This window comes from Procambarus clarkii, chromosome 87, assembly GCF_040958095.1.
Source record: "Procambarus clarkii isolate CNS0578487 chromosome 87, FALCON_Pclarkii_2.0, whole genome shotgun sequence".
NCBI lineage: Eukaryota > Metazoa > Arthropoda > Malacostraca > Decapoda > Cambaridae > Procambarus > Procambarus clarkii.
Genome location: NC_091236.1, coordinates 16,417,267 through 16,436,845, shown reverse-complemented (window position 1 = coordinate 16,436,845; position 19,579 = coordinate 16,417,267).

Here is a 19,579-nt window from a genome sequence, read left to right as displayed (position 1 = left end):
CGACTGTCGTGTGCCCTCCCCAACAATAGGGCTCTACGGTTAATCACAAGGTCGCCAACTGGTGTTTTTAGGTGGCCAGTAACACCATCAGTGGACTGGTGTATTCAGTGGTAGCCTTGGCAAGGTCACACTCAAAGATCAGGAATCAGGCAGGTACTTATTGTTATCACTCTATATTTACCAGTATAATATAGCCACAAGATCAATGGAGGGGATGATAAAAACACAAAGAGAGTTTTGTATTTTACTTAAAACGTATGAAAGATGTCACAAGGCCACACAATAATCGATAAATCAACTGATCCTGACTCGGCCGGTAATTCCCACGGATATTATGCGATCATCAGGGGGCAACATCTCCCCCCCCCCCTCATCAAGTGTCAAAAACCAGCTGATCGCGTGGCCTTTCCGCGCGGAAGATCTTTGCTTGTTTTCTAGATTCACGCGCGCTGTTTCATTAAATTCATTACTATGAAGTGTTTCATTAAATATTACTATGAACTCGCACACACGATATTGGCTACTACAACACGTATCACTTGGTTACACTGTACTCAGGCTCAAACAGTCTTTTCTACAATCAATGCTGTAATGATTCACTGTAATGGCTTTACATTGTTCTTCACTCAGCAATATATTAAGAACTATTAACACTGGAGTTTTCAATACTTTCTCTCGTTGGCGATAACGCAATAATTCACTGTACTCACAAATGATTATTCACTGAATGAACATAGACATATATATGGTATGTAAATCAATCATCAATACATGGAAAATAAATAGTTTCTGAGCACATAGCCTAGCCTCCAAATACTGGCATAATATTATATATAATTTACCACTATATGTTCATATCAAAATCTATAGAAAGATATACACAACACAGTAAATTTATCACTGGTTCCTGGTGCCTGTACACACCAATAATCAACATGAATATTACAAGTACTCTTGATAGTACTGTCTAGCACACTGGTGCTTTACCGTGACATGGGTGAGACTTGCTCACGACATATAAAATCCTCAGGCTAGATAATATAGCCGAATTATATATCTAACTAAAGGGGAATGGGGAGGGAACTAGAACCACCTACTTCACCCTATCCTCCGATGAGAGTCGAGATGTAGCTCCTGGTCCTCGTGTCGGGAACGCCCCCACACTACACGTCGTCGTGTCCTACCAGAGCCTCTCGTCGTCCCACCGTTTAGCGCGTCGTCTCCGTGCCTCCTCACTGCAGGTCCGTCCTCCTTCTTAACTTCTTGAAGGTTTTAGTCGGTCTCCTGGCCGTCGTCTTCTCCCAGCAACGGCTGTCGCCTACGTCTCAGCTACAGTCGTCCGGTTTCCCCAAATAGTCCTCTCTTCCTCAGCTACCCAGTGGCTCTGTCAGCCACTACGCTGTCACGAACTGGTGAATTGCCACAGACGTCAACATACGTCACTGCACGGCTTCACTGCTACTGGCACAGTACCTGACTGGAGCACTTGTTGCTCAAATAACCGTCAATTCCCTCTTCTGGTCCAACACATGGACTAGGGAAGACTTCTCAGAGTACTGGCGGACTTCAGGTGACGCGTAAATCCACGGGAGCGAGGTACAACTGTCCTACTGACAAGACCATCCGTCGCACGTCCGACCTCTATGACGTGTCGTGTCTGACTGATGGCGCCAGCTTGGCGCGCTGGCCGGACCCTCTTCCTTCGTGACGTCACTTTTACTATGGGAGGTTTTCATTGGCTCCCGGTGCCACACTGCTGTCGGTGACCAATCCGGTGCCACTGACGTCACACGGTTTTGGCGGGAGATCAGGGAGGTAAGCGCCATCTTGGCTCCCTAAAGGGCCTATACCACAGGCCAAAATATTACTATTTCACAAATTTCTCGGCTCTCCGAGAACACTTCACTCTCTCCCATATATCAAATTGTAGCCTGCAACGTAGAGAACGCTTGGGAAAAGCAGACATGACTCTTACTGCAGGCGTGGGAGAATTATAAGGGGGGGAACTCCGTCACAGTACACACACACACAAACACACTCACACACACACACACACACACACACACACACACACACACACACACACACACACACACACACACACCCTGAACAGCGTTCAGGAACCTGTGTAAGGAATCATTCAGAATCTTGTACACCACATATGTAAGACCAATCCTGGAGTATGCGGCCCCAGCATGGAGCCCGTACCTTGTCAAGCACAAGACGAAGCTGGAAAAAGTCCAAAGGTATGCCACTAGACTAGTCCCAGAACTAAGTGGCATGAGTTACGAGGAAAGGCTGCGGGAAATGCACCTTACGACACTGGAAGACAGAAGAGTAAGGGGAGACATGATCACAACCTACAAAATCCTCAGAGGAATCGACCGGGTAAACAAGGATAAACTATTCAACACTGGTGGGACGCGAACAAGGGGACACAGGTGGAAACTGAGTACTCACATGAGCCACAGAGACGTTAGAAGGAACTTTTTCAGTGTCAGAGTAGTTAACGGATGGAATGCATTAGGCAGTGATGTGGTGGAGGCTGACTCCATACACAGTTTTAAATGTAGATATGATAGAGCCCAGTAGGCTCAGGAATCTGTACACCAGTTGATTGACAGTTGAGAGGCGGGACCAAAGAGCCAAAGCTCAACCCCCGCAAGCACAAATAGGTGAGTACAAATAGGTGAGTACACACACACACACACACACACACACTCAGCGGGACCAAAGAGCCAAAGCTCAACCCCCGCAAGCACAAATAGGTGAGTACACACACACATACACACACATGTGATATAAGTTCTTGAATATGTTGCCCCGACGTCGAGTCCCACCTTAAAAAGCATCATAAAGAAACTTAAAAAGGCACAAAACTTTGTAACGAGGCTCGTCCAGACACTACGCCTGATGGACTATGAAGAATGGCTGAAGGAACTAGTTATAACGATGCTAAAATCGGAAGAGTAGAGAGAGATCACCTGATAGAGACAAAATAATGACGCATTGAATAGATTAAATTAATTTAATGAATAACAATAGAAGGAGAGAACATGGACGAAAGCAGGAGAAATAGATAAGGTTAAGAAATGTAAGAAAATGCTACTCAGTCTGTTCTTGTCTGTCCTGGCTATTCACCTGAGTACTGAGTATTTTATATGTGGTGATCATATCATCCCGGTTTCTTCTCTCTTCCAGTGGCATGAGGTTTACCTTTTACAGACTTTTCTCTTAACTAACAATTCTAAGCTCTGGGAATACTAGTCTTGTGGAATAACTCTGAACTTTACCCAGCTTCATTTTGTAATTATGGAGATAAGACCTCCACACACACACACACACACACACACACACACACACACACACACACACACACACACACACACACACACACACACACACAGGGGCCTCGTAGGGGTGGATAGCGCGCAGGACTCGTAATTCTGTGGCGCGGGTTCGATTCCCGCACGAGGCAGAAACAAATGGGCAAATTTTCTTTCACCCTAAGTGCCCCTGTTACCTAGCAGTAAATAGGTACCTGGGAGTTAGTCAGCTGTCACGGGCTGCTTCCTGGGGTGTGGGGTGTGTGTGTGTGGTGTGGGAAAAAAAAAATAGTAGTTAGTAAACAGTTGATTGACAGTTGAGAGGCGGGCCGAAAGAGCAAAGCTCAACCCCCATAAAAACACAACTAGTAAACACACACACACACGCACACACACAGTTGCCAACTTGCAGGATGAACTAAGGGCAGCAAAGGAGGAGATAAGATGCCTGAAGGAGACTTCTCCACAATACCAGACACAAACTGTGCCTCAGGGAGACAGGAATGCTACTGTGGAGGGGACCTCCACACCTCAGCTCTCATTTGCTGAAATGCTTAAAATGAGCCATGCAGCTAGGTCTGCAGTTAAGGAAGTTGCCATGGAAGTGGCCTCCTCTCAGGAAGCAGTTAGATGTACTAGCCGGCTAATAGAGAGATAAAGAGCAGTAGTAGTAGCAGGCATTAAAGAGCAAACAGGGACCAGACCAGAGGAGCGGAGAGACAAGGACAAAAACATATTTAAAGAGATCTCTAAAGAGGTAAAGATGGAGGGAACTGAACAAAATGTTGAAAAGGTTTTTAGGCTTGGAAAGTACAACAAGGACAAAGACCGAATGATAAAGGTGGTATTCATGAGCGAAATCACGAAAGAGGAACTGTGAGCAAGGAAGTCCTGTCTAGCAAATGTAGAAAGTTCAAAAAAGTATTCCTGCAGAGGGATATGACAAGGGAAGAGAGGAAGCAGGCAGCAGACACGAGGAAGGAGCGCAGGGAGAGAGAAAGGAATCGGGGAGCCACAACCCCGATCCCTACAATCCCAGAGGGGAGTGGGGAACCCTCCTCACACATTGCACTAGCCACAGGGAGTGCGGCACCACCCCCACATTCTACCCAACAGACACCCTACCTGACCCAACCCCTGTCAGCCCCCCACTAAGAACCCACCTAAGGCACCCTCCTCCCACTCACCCCCCCCCGTCCTCCCACTCCCCCTCCCCTCCAGGACCTCCCTTCTCTCAGATGCCCTCCCGTCTCTCCCACCCACAAGCCCTCCGTTTCTCCCGCCCCCCTAAGCCCCCCACCCCACCTAACCCTTCCCCTCTCCACCACTCCCCAAAACCCTCCCCCTCTTCCTCACCCACCTCAGTTTTCCCTTTCCCCCCACGCCCCCGAAGCCCTCGCCCCTTTACTGCCCCCCAAACTCCCCCTTCTCCCCCATCCTCCCAAACCTCCTCCTCTCACCCCCTCAACCCTCCCCCTCTCACCCCCCAACCCTCCCCCTCTCAACCACCCCCCAACCCTCCCCCTCTCACCCCCCCAACCCTCCCCCTCTCAACCACCCCCAACCCTCCCCCTCTCAACCCCCCCCCCCCGCCCTCCCCCTCTCACCCACCACCCCTACCCTACCCCTCCCCCCACCCCCCCCTAAGCCCTTCCTCCTCCACCACTCTCCCCGTATTAGATCCTCCCAGCTCCCGCTCACCCCAGACCCCAAAGGTCCCCCCCCAGAGGAGAAGCAGAAGAGAGTCAGTTTCAGGGTAATGTACTCGAACATAGATGGAATCACAAGCAAGGCAAGTGAACTAAGGGAAAGAGCACAAGAAGTGAACCCAGATGTAATTGGACTCACTGAAACAAAACTCTCTGGAATCATAACGAATGCCATGTTTCCCCAGGAGTACACAGTAATAAGCAAAGAGAGGGAAGGTAGGGGAGGAGGCGGAGTGGCCCTACTCATGAGAAAGGAATGGAGTTTTAAGGAGATGACTATCCCGGGCTGTGAGGGTTTCAGAGACTACATAGCAGGCACCATGATAATGGGAGGACCAAGAATAGTAGTAGCAGTAATATATAACCCTCCACCAAATGACAGGAGACCCAGTCAAGAGAACGAAAACAACAACATGGCAGTTAACAATATAATTGAGAGGGCAGCCTCTGCTGCCTGTAGAAATAGATCCCACGTGCTCATCATGGGGGAACTTCAATCACGGAAGGATTGATTGGGAGAACAAGGAACCGCATGGAGGCGAGGATACGTGGAGAGCCAAACTACTGGAGGTGGTGACTAGAAACTTCTTAACCCAGCCTATCAGAGAACCCACAAGGATGAGAGGAAATGACGAACCAGCGAGACTCGACCTGGTCTTCACCCTGAACGACTCTGACATAAGAGAAATCGGTTTTGAGGCCCCAGTAGGAATTTTTTTTTTTTTTTTATTATTATTTTCTACCACAAACGTGGCCACACATTTACAATGCTAACCAGCATATATACATTTTCTTCTGTCCTCCATGGACAGGGTTAGAGAAATGTTAAACATAGAGTTCAAGAGTTTATTGAACACTCAACCACAGAAGGTGATTCGGTGCTTTTAAAATGCTAAGCTAACCTACATACGTAAATACATAGATACACAGATTTACGTATGCCCTACATAAAGTGTTTGATGTGACTTTTACAGTGTCATTAATGTACATTCACAAAGGTGAAATGTAATTCTGATCAGCTTCCATATATACTTTATACCCATACATATACATACATATACACACACATGCATTCACATACATCTGTCTCATTTACTCTGACAGGGTGAGATACCTGATAAAGAAACTAGTGTGCAATTAAGCACTTAATCACTGAAGGTGATGAAGGTGCTTTTACAAGCTCAGGTTATATAGTTACATCATATAACATTGAATAAATGATATATTGAATATAACATTGAATAAGTGATATATTACATGGTCAATCTTGGATACAAGTACAATATATCATCAAGTGTTCCAGTACTCATATAGTAACTACAGAGTTCAGCATACCTTAGCCCAGGAGGACGAAAGTCAGTCAGTATGGGACATTCTACAATATAATGTTCAAGAGAGTGCATGTTTTCTCTTTCACAAAGTTGACACATTGTGTACTCGACATTTGGGTTTTGAGAAAGCTGCCAGATACGTCTATATCCCAGGCGTATTCTGGCCACTATAACATCACATTGCCGGGTTCTTGTTCTATTAGTCCCATATGTGAATGTCTCCTCACGATATCTATCATAATATTTAATGCTACAACTTTCAGGTCTTTGTGAATTTGTTAGGTCGGTGAGATTTTCATTAGATATTTGTTTAAGTATTCTCTTTGTCACTGCTAATGAAACACCCATATCAATTTCTACCACTGGTTTTCTGCAGGCTGTCTTAGCAAGCATATCAACAGTGTCATGCCTTGAGATGCCAACATGTGATGGTATCCATAGGAATTTAATCTCAAAACTGTTTTCTTTAGCAGCTAAAACATTCATTCGAATATCACTGACTATTTTCTGGGTGTCACTACTATGTGCATTCAGTGCCAGGAGTGCACTCTGCGAGTCACAGTATATAAGTCCACTGCCTTTGTCTTTTAAATATGTACCCAACTCAACTAATGATTAATCAGCCAACTACTCCATGGGATAACTGGGATCTATCAGTTGATTTTGTAAATGCGCCCAAGAAAGATAGTGTGCACACCACATTATTAAAACAGTTAACACTGAAAAGCATCACTGAAAGTACTCAGAGTATGGGTAACGATGTTTATCAGTGCTATACCGACGGCTCTGTAGAAGAAGGTGGACGATGTACCGGATGTGCATGTAACATATTTGAACAATCTTCTCTCGTACATACAGCAATGAAGCGCGTCAATGACTGGGCAAGTACAACTCAAACCGAACTTGCAGGCATATACCTTGCCACTGAATTTTTAATCAGAGATGTAGGCTAGCTAAGCAGCAAAGTAATAGGGCATGGAGAAACTATAGGAATAACAGGACACTGGAGAGCAGAGAAAGATACCAGAATGCCAGGAATGAATATGTCAGGAAGAGAAGAGAGACAGAAAGACAATACGAAAACGACATCGCAAGCAAGGCAAAGACTCAGCCTAAATTGCTGCATAGCCACATTAGGAGAAAAACAACAGTTTGGAACAGGTTATGAAATGAAGGATAGGAGCAGAAGGATTCACTACAAACGACAAGGAAGTGTGTGAGGAACTGAATAAGAAATTCCAAAAGGTCTTCACCGTAGAGCAAGGAGAAATCCCAGAGATAAGAGAGAGAATAGCTAACCAGGAACCACTGGAAGAGTTTGAGATTACCAGTGGGGAAGTAAGGAAGTGTTTACTAGAGTTGTATGTGACAAAAGCTATAGGCCCAGATGGAATCTCCCATTGGATACTAAAGGAATGAGCAGAAGAACTGTGCCTACCACTCTCCATAGTGTATAACAAATCTCTGGCAACAGGGGAACTGCCAGAAATTTTGAAAGCAGCTAACGTAGTCCCGATATACAAGAAAGGGGAGAGACAGGAGGCACTGAATTACAGGCCAGTGTCCCTAACCTGCATACCATGCAAGCTGATGGAGAAGATTGTGCGAAGAAAGCTTGTGGAGCACCTGGAGCGAAAGAACTTTGTAACACAGCATTAACATGGATTCACGGATGGCAGGTCCTGCCTCACAGGGTTACTTGAATTCTACGACCAGGCAACAAAAATAAGGCAAGAAAGAGAAGGGTGGGAAGACTGCATATTTTTGGATTGTCAGAAAGCCTTTGATACACTGCCACACAAGAGGCTAGTGCGAAAGTTGGAGATGCAGGCTTGAGTGAAAGGGAAGGTCCTCCGGTGGATGGAGGAGTACCTAAGCAACAGGAGACAACGAGTCTGTGTGAGGGGTGAGGTCCCAGATTGGCGAGACGTTCCAAGTGGAGTCCCGCAGGGGTTAGTCCTTGGACCTAAACTGTTTCTGGTATATGTAAATGATCTCCCAGAGGGTATAGATTCGTTCCTCTCAATGTTTGCCGACGATGCAAAAATTATGAGGAGGATTGAAACAGAGGATGATAGTAGGAGGCTACAAGATGACCTAGATAGACTGAGTGAATGGTCCAACAAATGCCTGTTGAAGTTCAACCCCGAGTAAATGCAAAGTAATGAAACTAGGCAGTGGAAACAGGAGGCCAGACACAGGATACAGAATAGGAGATGAAGTTCTTAATGAAACAGACAGAGAGAAAGATCTAGGAGTTGATATAACACCAAACCTGTCTCCTGAAGCCCACATAAAGAGAATAACGTCAACGGCATATGCGAGGCTGGCTAACATCAGAACGACGTTCAGGAACCTGTGTAAGGAATCATTCAGAATCTTGTACACCACATATGTAAGACCAATCCTGGAGTATGCGGCCCCAGCATGGAGCCCATACCTTGTCAAGCACAAGACGAAGCTGGGAAAAGTCCAAAGGTATGCTACTAGACTAGTCCCAGAACTAAGAGGCATGAGTTATTAGGAAAGGCTGCGGGAAATGCACCTTACGACACTGGAAGACAGAAGAGTAAGGGGGGACATGATCATAACCTACAAAATCCTAAGGGGAATCGACCGGGTAAACAAGGATGAACTATTCAACACTGGAGGGACACAGGTGGAAGCTGAGTACCCAAATGAGCCACAGAGACATTAGAAAGAACTTTTTCAGTGTCAGAGTAGTTAGTAAATGGAATGCACTAGGAAGTGATGTGGTGGAGGCTGACTCCATACACAGTTTCAAATGTAGATATGATAGAGCCCAGTAGGCTCAGGAATCTGTACACCAGTTGATTGACGGTTGAGAGGCGGGACCAAAGAGCCAGAGCTCAACCCCCGCAAACACTACTAGGTGAGTACAATTAGGTGAGTACACACACACACACACACACACACACACACACACACACACACACACACACACACACACTCACACACACACACACACACACACCCACACACACACACACATACTCTCACACACACACACACACACACACACACACACACCACACACACACACACTGAGCTGAACCTCACATCCCTGGAAAACAGAAGAGTAAGGGGAGACATGATAACCACCTACAAAATTCTCAGGGGAATTGACAGGGTGGACAAAGACAAACTCTTCAGCACGGGTGGGACACGAACAAGGGGACACAGGTGGAAACTTAGTACCCAGATGAGCCACAGAGACGTTAGAAAGAATTTTTTCAGTGTCAGAGTAGTTAATAAATGGAATGCACTAGGAAGTGATGTGGTGGAGGCTGACTCCATACACAGTTTCAAATGTAGGTATGATAGAGCCCAGTAGGCTCAGGAATCTGTACACTAGTTGATTGACAGTTGAGAGGCGGGACCAAAGAGCCAAAGCTCAACCCCCGCAAGCACAATTAGGTGAGTACAATTAGGTGAGTACACACACACTCACACACACACACACACACACACACACACACACACACACATACACACACACACACACACACACACACACACACACTCACACACACACACACACACACACACACACACACACACACACACACACACACACACACACACACACACACACACACACCCACACACCCATATACACACACGCACTCACCCACTCTTACTCACGAGGCGCTATAATGTCAAACAAATCCAAAATAAAAAAACAAACCTTGTTTAATAAGCATATAAAAAAACAAGAAATGAGCACACAGTCATCTTAATGAAAAATCAACAAAATCAAGCGAAAAAAAGTGAAATGACTATATATATTGTGACGATAATCTCCTTCAAGAGATTGAGCCTGCTCTTCCCTTCATAATTACGTCGTCACAATTATATAAAAGACTATGGAAGAAATGTCCAACAACGACAACAACACCAGCAAGGCTTGCCAGGGTGAGCAAAACGTATACAGCCAGCCACCTGTTCGAACTCCAACCACCAAACTACCCATTGATCGCTACGGCTCCGCTGATTGGTCGCCGGTCTGGCTGCACCTGCCTCGCCCCCCCCCAATACTACCTGATGTCTGGGGTCGCCCCAACATCAGTCCTCAGAATGTTCAGTGCTTTCGTAGCCAGCACTCCTCCCAGCTAGACGTTAGCGTGTACTGAGAGAGGTGGTGGCTTTAAGCCAATATTCCAGCACCTCCCACTTACCTTTGTGTTGCACTTCTTGTTATTTTGCCTTAACGTAACTTTTCATTGTGTCATTTAAGTATTCTTATTATTTTGATTGATTGATTTTATTATAAGAATTTGTTTGTGCATTATTTTCATGTTTTGATTTATTTAACGTAATTAAAATTTCATTGTTAAAGTTTACTTGTGTTTTGTGTGTCTTCTCCTTACCTTACCACAGACGAAGTTCCAGTTTTTCTATTTTTTTTTATAACTATGTGACGAGGCCATACCCCTAGCCTTAAACAGCCGAACACCAACGCGTTACCGTCACAAGTTATATGGGGGCCTGTCCTAGGAGCTTCACTCAGGTACTGGTGCCAAGTGGTAATTTATGGTAAGCGTATTTAACTCTGTTAACGTAGCTTTACTATTTTTCATTCAATTTCATTTTTTATAAGGTGCGGTGTATTGTGCATTACGAGAGTAACATATAGTGAAGGTGAGACAACTTTGGATTACGTGGTGACTGTAGGCCGCAGTCATACTCTTAATTGGTCATCTCTCCCTCCTTGTTATTACTCGTATTTACCATCTATGTCCCTTGAATATTTCTCATTCTGACAGATCATCATATTGGTACCCTGGTACTGTGGTCTGCCCCGGGTCAAGAGTACCCAATCTTCTGCAATCTGACTGTAGGAGGACAAAGAGGGCCATAGTTCCTCTAGCTCGAACTTTAGTTGCTGAATTGGGACCTCAGCAGCAGTTCTCGTCACCAGTTGACACCTCGCACCCCTACACGTCAGTCAGAGATGATGATACATACAACGGTAGGGAATTAGCTTATTTTTTCAGAGCACAAAAGTTCGCTAATTCTGTAAGTATCATATTAAATTCAGTAGGAAAAACTTGCTTTATGTCCTATAGAGACTTGGCAAGGTATGCCTACATCCTTGGACTACCAATTTTACTTTTGAAGCATTTAACTGTTTCATTTGTTTTCGAAACTTTGTTTCATTAGTTAGTAGGATTTTCTTGCCCTTATTCTCTTACATGAGTACCGGGTACAAGATTTCCTGCGCCCTTGATTTAATTTAATCATTTAATATCTTTCACTTAACGTTAATTGTTAAAGATCACACAGGATAGGTACCAGTTGCCACGTTGTCCTGTTTCTGACATTTCACTACTGAATATTCGTGTACCTTTATTTGCTAATTTCACCATGTTTCGTCTCCAAACTTTCCGTGCAAATCCAGCAGGTGAAATAGGGACTTTAAGTCGTGCCAAGAGGACTGAACTACAAACTCTTGCACATGAGTATCAACTAGAAGTTCCCTACCAAGCCAACAAAAATGACCTACACAACCTGTTGCTGGATTACTATTTAGAGCAAGGTAAGATAGACTCTGAAACTCATGAAACTTACTATATTGCAGATAAAACTGATTTGGCAACGCTGAAACTCAAACTAGAGCTGGCCAAGATTGAACGTGAGCAGCAAAGGGAAGCCCTCGAACAACAAGAACGAGCAGCTGCCATACGAAGAGAAGAACAAGAACGCGGACTCGCCCTCCAGGAACGTGAGGTTGCACTACTCCAGGAGCGGGAACGAGTACAGCTTGAAACACTCCAGGAGCGGGAACGAGTACAGCTTGAAACCAAACGACGAGAGTTGGAGATGCAACGCGAACATGACAAACAACAAGCGACTCTGGCTCTAGAGTGTCGTCAACGCGAAATCGCCTTGGAAACTTCACACTTCACTCAACGCCAGCAAGCTACTGCCAATCTTCCCGTCAGTTTTAATATATCACATGCAAGTAAGTTAATGCCATCCTTTGTAGAAGCAGAAGTTGATGTGTTCTTTACCACCTTTGAAACCCTTGCTAATCAACTCAGTTGGCCTGTCAACCAATGGGCCACACTTCTCAGAGTCCATCTTACAGGTAGAGCTGCAGTCACACTCAGTACTTTGGCGTCTGAGAATGACTACTACACTCTGAAACAAGCAGTGTTAGACGCCTACCTACTTTCCACCGAAAGTTATAGAAGGAAATTCCGTGACCACCTGAAGGCAAGTACCACTACCTTCCTCGAGTTTGCTAACACGAAACGGAGGTATTTCATGAAATGGCTGGAAGCAGCACATGTCTCTACTTTTACAGAACTCGTCAACCTGATGCTTGTTGAAGAATTCTTGAGACGTGTGCCGCCTCCTGTCCGCCTCTACTTAGCAGATAAAGAAGAAACCGACTACCTGAAGTGTGCTAAGTCGGCTGACACTTACAGCCTCATCCACCGGCTGACACCTGAACCATCCTCCAGTAAGAAGTCGTGGTACAGTTACGAGAAGGTGAGCCCCGATCAAGCTGGTTCACAACTGTACTGCAAGTATTGTAGACTCTATGGACATACCATAGACAAGTGTGGTAAGTCTCAATACAAGGGAACCACTGACCAACAACGACCCAAACCAACTCCTCCTAAGTCCGGTAAGCCTGTGATGAATGTTGGTGTTGATGTTAATGATCTTTCTCTTTTCAGTAACCACCTGTATACTGGAACTGTCTCTGCCAACGGTTCAAATCCGGAGGGACGTTTCAAATTGAAGATCTTGAGGGACACAGCGGCTCTACAATCGATCATCTTGAAGTCGGCTGTGCCCAACATAGTCTACACCGGGGAAACAGTCTTCATCACTGACCTCACTGCTACTACTCCATACCCTCTCGCCAGAGTCCACCTGGATTGTCCCTACGTGAACGGGGAAGTCCAAGTCGCCGTCAGGGAAAAGCCTTTTCCCATGCCTGGAGTGCAACTTCTCCTAGGCAACGACTTGGCAGAAGACCTGCAACCGACCAACCTGATCGTCATGGACAAACCCCAGGTGTGTAACTCTGTGCCAATAAATCCTATTCTCGAGTATGTTCCAGCAGAGGTTCAAGAGAGTGATGAAGTTTCTCCTCCGGTTCTCGTGACCACCCGTGCACAAGCCGCACGTCCACAGCCAGCTGACTCTACTGCTACCGCTGTCCCTCAAGATCCTCAGAAACTACCCCCGCATCTGACCAAGTTGGAGTTCCGTAAGTTGCAGAGGGAAGATCTTACTTTAACACCATTGTTTTTCCAGGCTGAGACTCAACCCGACAGTATTCCTGGGTTCTTCCTAGAGAACGACTTGCTCTACCGCCGATATAGACCCAGTAAACTGAAGGAGGAGGACGATTGGGCCAACATCGAACAACTTGTGATTCCCACCAGCCTGCGGCCCACTATTCTACATCTGGCCCACGGAGCATTCTCCCACTACGGCTTCAACAAGACTTACCAAGGGATTCGTCAAGACTACTACTGGCCAGGTATGGTAAATAACGTCAAACAGTACGTAAAACAGTGTCATACATGTCAGATGGCAGGCAAACCGAACGTCTCCATTCCCAGAGCACCACTGATTCCCATACAGGTGCCTGCGGAACCTTTCCACAGACTCATAATAGACTGTGTTGGTCCTTTACCTCGGACCAGTTCAGGTAACGCCTACATCCTAACCATCCTGTGTCCTACCACCAGATTTCCCATAGCAGTTCCAGTGAAGAACATCACGGCTGCTACGGTTATCAAACATCTATTGAAGATCTTCACTCAATACGGATTTCCCAGGGAGATTCAAAGTGACTGTGGCACCAACTTCACCAGTGATCTCTTCAAAAGGACACTGGAGGAGTTCAACATCAAACAGGTATTGTCCAGCCCCTATCATCCTGCTTCACAGGGTTCTCTTGAACGTAGTCATCAGACCATCAAAGCACTCTTGAAAAAGTTTTGTAGTGAAACCTCGAAGGATTGGGATAAGCAGATTGACCTAATAATGTGTATTTTCAGAAGTCTCCCCAATGAGTCCCTAGGAGTATCTCCTTATGAGATGCTCTACGGCCGTAAGTGCCGTACTCCCCTTAAGGCTTTCAAAGACTCTCTCAGAGATGCCACCTTCAGTGAGCATCAGAATGTGCCCCAGTTTCTTCAAAACCTTCAGCACATTCTAGAGAGAGTCCACCGCTTTGCCCATGATAATCTATTGAAAGCCCAGGTGAGAATGAAGACTCATTACGGACCACACCACCCTACACCTCCTGCAGCACGCCCACTTCTCATCTCAACGTCTTCTACTATGGGCTTGTTAACTGCAGAAATTCAACCTGGAGACACGCTATACCAAGAGTCTGACAACATCTTAGCCCATGATCTCTCCAGAGTTTATAAAGTAGGAGCAACTCCATCCATTACTCCACCACATAACGACGTACTTCTTCCAGAACCGCAGGCTTCGGGGGAGAGTTGTGACGATAATCTCCTTCAAGAGATTGAGCCTGCTCTTCCCTTCATAATTACGTCGTCACAATTATATAAAAGACTATGGAAGAAATGTCCAACAACGACAACAACACCAGCAAGGCTTGCCAGGGTGAGCAAAACGTATACAGCCAGCCACCTGTTCGAACTCCAACCACCAAACTACCCATTGATCGCTACGGCTCCGCTGATTGGTCGCCGGTCTGGCTGCACCTGCCTCGCCCCCCCCCAATACTACCTGATGTCTGGGGTCGCCCCAACATCAGTCCTCAGAATGTTCAGTGCTTTCGTAGCCAGCACTCCTCCCAGCTAGACGTTAGCGTGTACTGAGAGAGGTGGTGGCTTTAAGCCAATATTCCAGCACCTCCCACTTACCTTTGTGTTGCACTTCTTGTTATTTTGCCTTAACGTAACTTTTCATTGTGTCATTTAAGTATTCTTATTATTTTGATTGATTGATTTTATTATAAGAATTTGTTTGTGCATTATTTTCATGTTTTGATTTATTTAACGTAATTAAAATTTCATTGTTAAAGTTTACTTGTGTTTTGTGTGTCTTCTCCTTACCTTACCACAGACGAAGTTCCAGTTTTTCTATTTTTTTTTATAACTATGTGACGAGGCCATACCCCTAGCCTTAAACAGCCGAACACCAACGCATATAACATATGCGTTGTGCATACATCCCACAATGAAAAGTTACGTTAAGGCAAAATAACAAGAAGTGCAACACAAAGGTAAGTGGGAGGTGCTGGAATATTGGCTTAAAGCCACCACCTCTCTCAGTACACGCTAACGTCTAGCTGGGAGGAGTGCTGGCTACGAAAGCACTGAACATTCTGAGGACTGATGTTGGGGCGACCCCAGACATCAGGTAGTATGGGGGGCGAGTGCAGGTGCAGCCAGACCGGCGACCAATCAGCGCAGCCGGCAGCGATCAACATGTAGTTTGGTGATTTGGGTCCGAACAGGTGGCTGGCTGCATACGTTTTTGCTCACCCTGGCAAGCCTTGCTGGTGTTGTTGTCGTTGTTGGACATGTCTTCCATAGTCGTTTTATATAATTGTGAAGACGGAATTTATATAACTTGTGACGGTAACGCGTTGGTGTTCGGCTGTTTAAGGCTAGGGGTATGGCCTCGTCACATAGTTATAAAAAAAAAAAATAGAAAAAACTGGAACTTCGTCTGTGGTAAGGTAAGGAGAAGACACACAAAACACAAGTAAACTTTAACAATGAAATTTTAATTACGTTAAATAAATCAAAACATGAAAATAATGCACAAACAAATTCTTATAATAAAATCAATCAATCAAAATAATAAGAATACTTAAATGACACAATGAAAAGTTACGTTAAGGCAAAATAACAAGAAGTGCAACACAAAGGTAAGTGGGAGGTGCTGGAATATTGGCTTAAAGCCACCACCTCTCTCAGTACACGCTAACGTCTAGCTGGGAGGAGTGCTGGCTACGAAAGCACTGAACATTCAAAAAGACCAAAAGTCCAAAAGGAGTGATGAAGGCAGATATCTCTTTAGCGCGCTCCGTTAGACACACTTGATAGTACCCCTTAAGCAAGTCCACTTGGGACAAGTACTGGGCACTACCAATGGCATCAAGGATGTCATCTATCCTTGGCAAGGGGTAAGCATCCTTGACAGTGACAGAGTTCAGTTTACGATAGTCAGTGCACAACCGCACCTTACCTTGGGGTTTGGGCACCAAGATACAAGGTGAGGCCCAGGGGGACTCACAAGGTGTAGCCAGTCCATGGTCCAAGAGGTACTGCACCTCAGCACGCATGACTTCCTTCTTGCTCGGGCTGATTCGGTAGAAGGGTTGACGAATCGGCCGGGTGTCGGGGAGCAGTTGGATGTCGTGCTGGGTAACATTACACTCTTGGGGATCATCTCTGAACAACTCTTGATGTTCTCTGAAGATCTTGACGAGAGGTGCACTATGATTATCCTGAAAGTATTTGGGAAGATCATTAAGGATTTCGGAATTAGAAAGCGCTGACTCCTTGTCAGTGCTTTCGGGAGGAGAAGCTGGGAAGGTCTCACTGTGGATGTAGGGTTCTGTGAATGTGGAATAGTTAGTCAAGACAGTGGGAGGAGTACCATTATATTGCTTCAAGAGGTTGACGTGGCACAGCTGGGTCTTACGCCGCCTATCTGGAGTCTCTATGACGTATGTGTTGTTGTTTCTGCACTCTTTGACGCAGTAGGGTCCTGAAAATTTGTTTTGTAAAGGTGAACCTGGGATAGGAAAATAGGCAAGGACGAAGTCTCCCGGCTTGAATTTTCTTACTTTGCTGGTCTGGTCGTAATGAGTCTTCATTCTCACCTGGGCTTTCAATAGATTATCATGGGCAAAGCGGTGGACTCTCTCTAGAATGTGTTGAAGGTTTTGAAGAAACTGGGGCACATTCTGATGCTCACTGAAGGTGGCATCTCTGAGAGAGTCTTTGAAAGCCTTAAGGGGAGTACGGCACTTACGGCCGTAGAGCATCTCATAAGGAGATACTCCTAGGGACTCATTGGGGAGACTTCTGAAAATACACATTATTAGGTCAATCTGCTTATCCCAATCCTTCGAGGTTTCACTACAAAACTTTTTCAAGAGTGCTTTGATGGTCTGATGACTACGTTCAAGAGAACCCTGTGAAGCAGGATGATAGGGGCTGGACAATACCTGTTTGATGTTGAACTCCTCCAGTGTCCTTTTGAAGAGATCACTGGTGAAGTTGGTGCCACAGTCACTTTGAATCTCCCTGGGAAATCCGTATTGAGTGAAGATCTTCAATAGATGTTTGATAACCGTAGCAGCCGTGATGTTCTTCACTGGAACTGCTATGGGAAATCTGGTGGTAGGACACAGGATGGTTAGGATGTAGGCGTTACCTGAACTGGTCCGAGGTAAAGGACCAACACAGTCTATTATGAGTCTGTGGAAAGGTTCCGCAGGCACCTGTATGGGAATCAGTGGTGCTCTGGGAATGGAGACGTTCGGTTTGCCTGCCATCTGACATGTATGACACTGTTTTACGTACTGTTTGACGTTATTTACCATACCTGGCCAGTAGTAGTCTTGACGAATCCCATGGTAAGTCTTGTTGAAGCCGTAGTGGGAGAATGCTCCGTGGGCCAGGTGTAGAATAGTGGGCCGCAGGCTGGTGGGAATCACAAGTTGTTCGATGTTGGCCCAATCGTCCTCCTCCTTCAGTTTACTGGGTCTATATCTGCGGTAGAGCAAGTCGTTCTCTAGGAAGAACCCAGGAATACTGTCGGGTTGAGTCTCAGCCTGGAAAAACAATGGTGTTAAAGTAAGATCTTCCCTCTGCAACTTACGGAACTCCAACTTGGTCAGATGCGGGGGTAGTTTCTGAGGGTCTTGAGGGACAGCGGTAGCAGTAGAGTCAGCTGGCTTTGGACGTGCGGCTTGTGCACGGGTGGTCACGAGAACCGGAGGAGAAACTTCATCACTCTCTTGAACCTCTGCTGGAACATACTCAAGAATAGGGTTACTTGGCACAGAGTTACACACCTGGGGTTTGTCCATGACGATCAGGTTGGTCGGTTGCAGGTCTTCTGCCAAGTCGTTGCCTAGGAGAAGTTGCACTCCAGGCATGGGAAAAGGCTTTTCCCTGACGGCGACTTGGACTTCCCCGTTCACGTAGGGACAATCCAGGTGGACTCTGGCGAGAGGGTATGGAGTGGTAGCAGTGAGGTCAGTGATGAAGACTGTTTCCCCGGTGTAGACTATGTTGGGCACAGCCGACTTCAAGATGATCGATTGTAGAGCCGCTGTGTCCCTCAAGATCTTCAATTTGAAACGTCCCTCCGGATTTGAACCGTTGGCAGAGACAGTTCCAGTATACAGGTGGTTACTGAAAAGAGAAAGATCATTAACATCAACACCAACATTCATCACAGGCTTACCGGACTTAGGAGGAGTTGGTTTGGGTCGTTGTTGGTCAGTGGTTCCCTTGGATTGAGACTTACCACACTTGTCTATGGTATGTCCATAGAGTCTACAATACTTGCAGTACAGTTGTGAACCAGCTTGATCGGGGCTCACCTTCTCGTAACTGTACCACGACTTCTTACTGGAGGATGGTTCGGGTGTCAGCCGGTGGATGAGGCTGTAAGTGTCAGCCGACTTAGCACACTTCAGGTAGTCGGTTTCTTCTTTATCTGCTAAGTAGAGGCGGACAGGAGGCGGCACACGTCTCAAGAATTCTTCAACAAGCATCAGGTTGACGAGTTCTGTAAAAGTAGAGACATGTGCTGCTTCCAGCCATTTCATGAAATACCTCCGTTTCGTGTTAGCAAACTCGAGGAAGGTAGTGGTACTTGCCTTCAGGTGGTCACGGAATTTCCTTCTATAACTTTCAGTAGAGAGGAGGTAGGCGTCCAACACTGCTTGTTTCAGAGTGTAGTAGTCATTCTCAGACGCCAAAGTACTGAGTGTGACTGCAGCTCTACCTGTAAGATGGACTCTGAGAAGTGTGGCCCATTGGTCGACAGGCCAACTGAGTTGATTAGCAAGGGTTTCAAAGGTGGTAAAGAACACATCAACTTCTGCTTCTACAAAGGATGGCATTAACTTACTTGCATGTGATATATTAAAACTGACGGGAAGATTGGCAGTAGCTTGCTGGCGTTGAGCGAGGTGTGAAGTTTCCAACGTGTA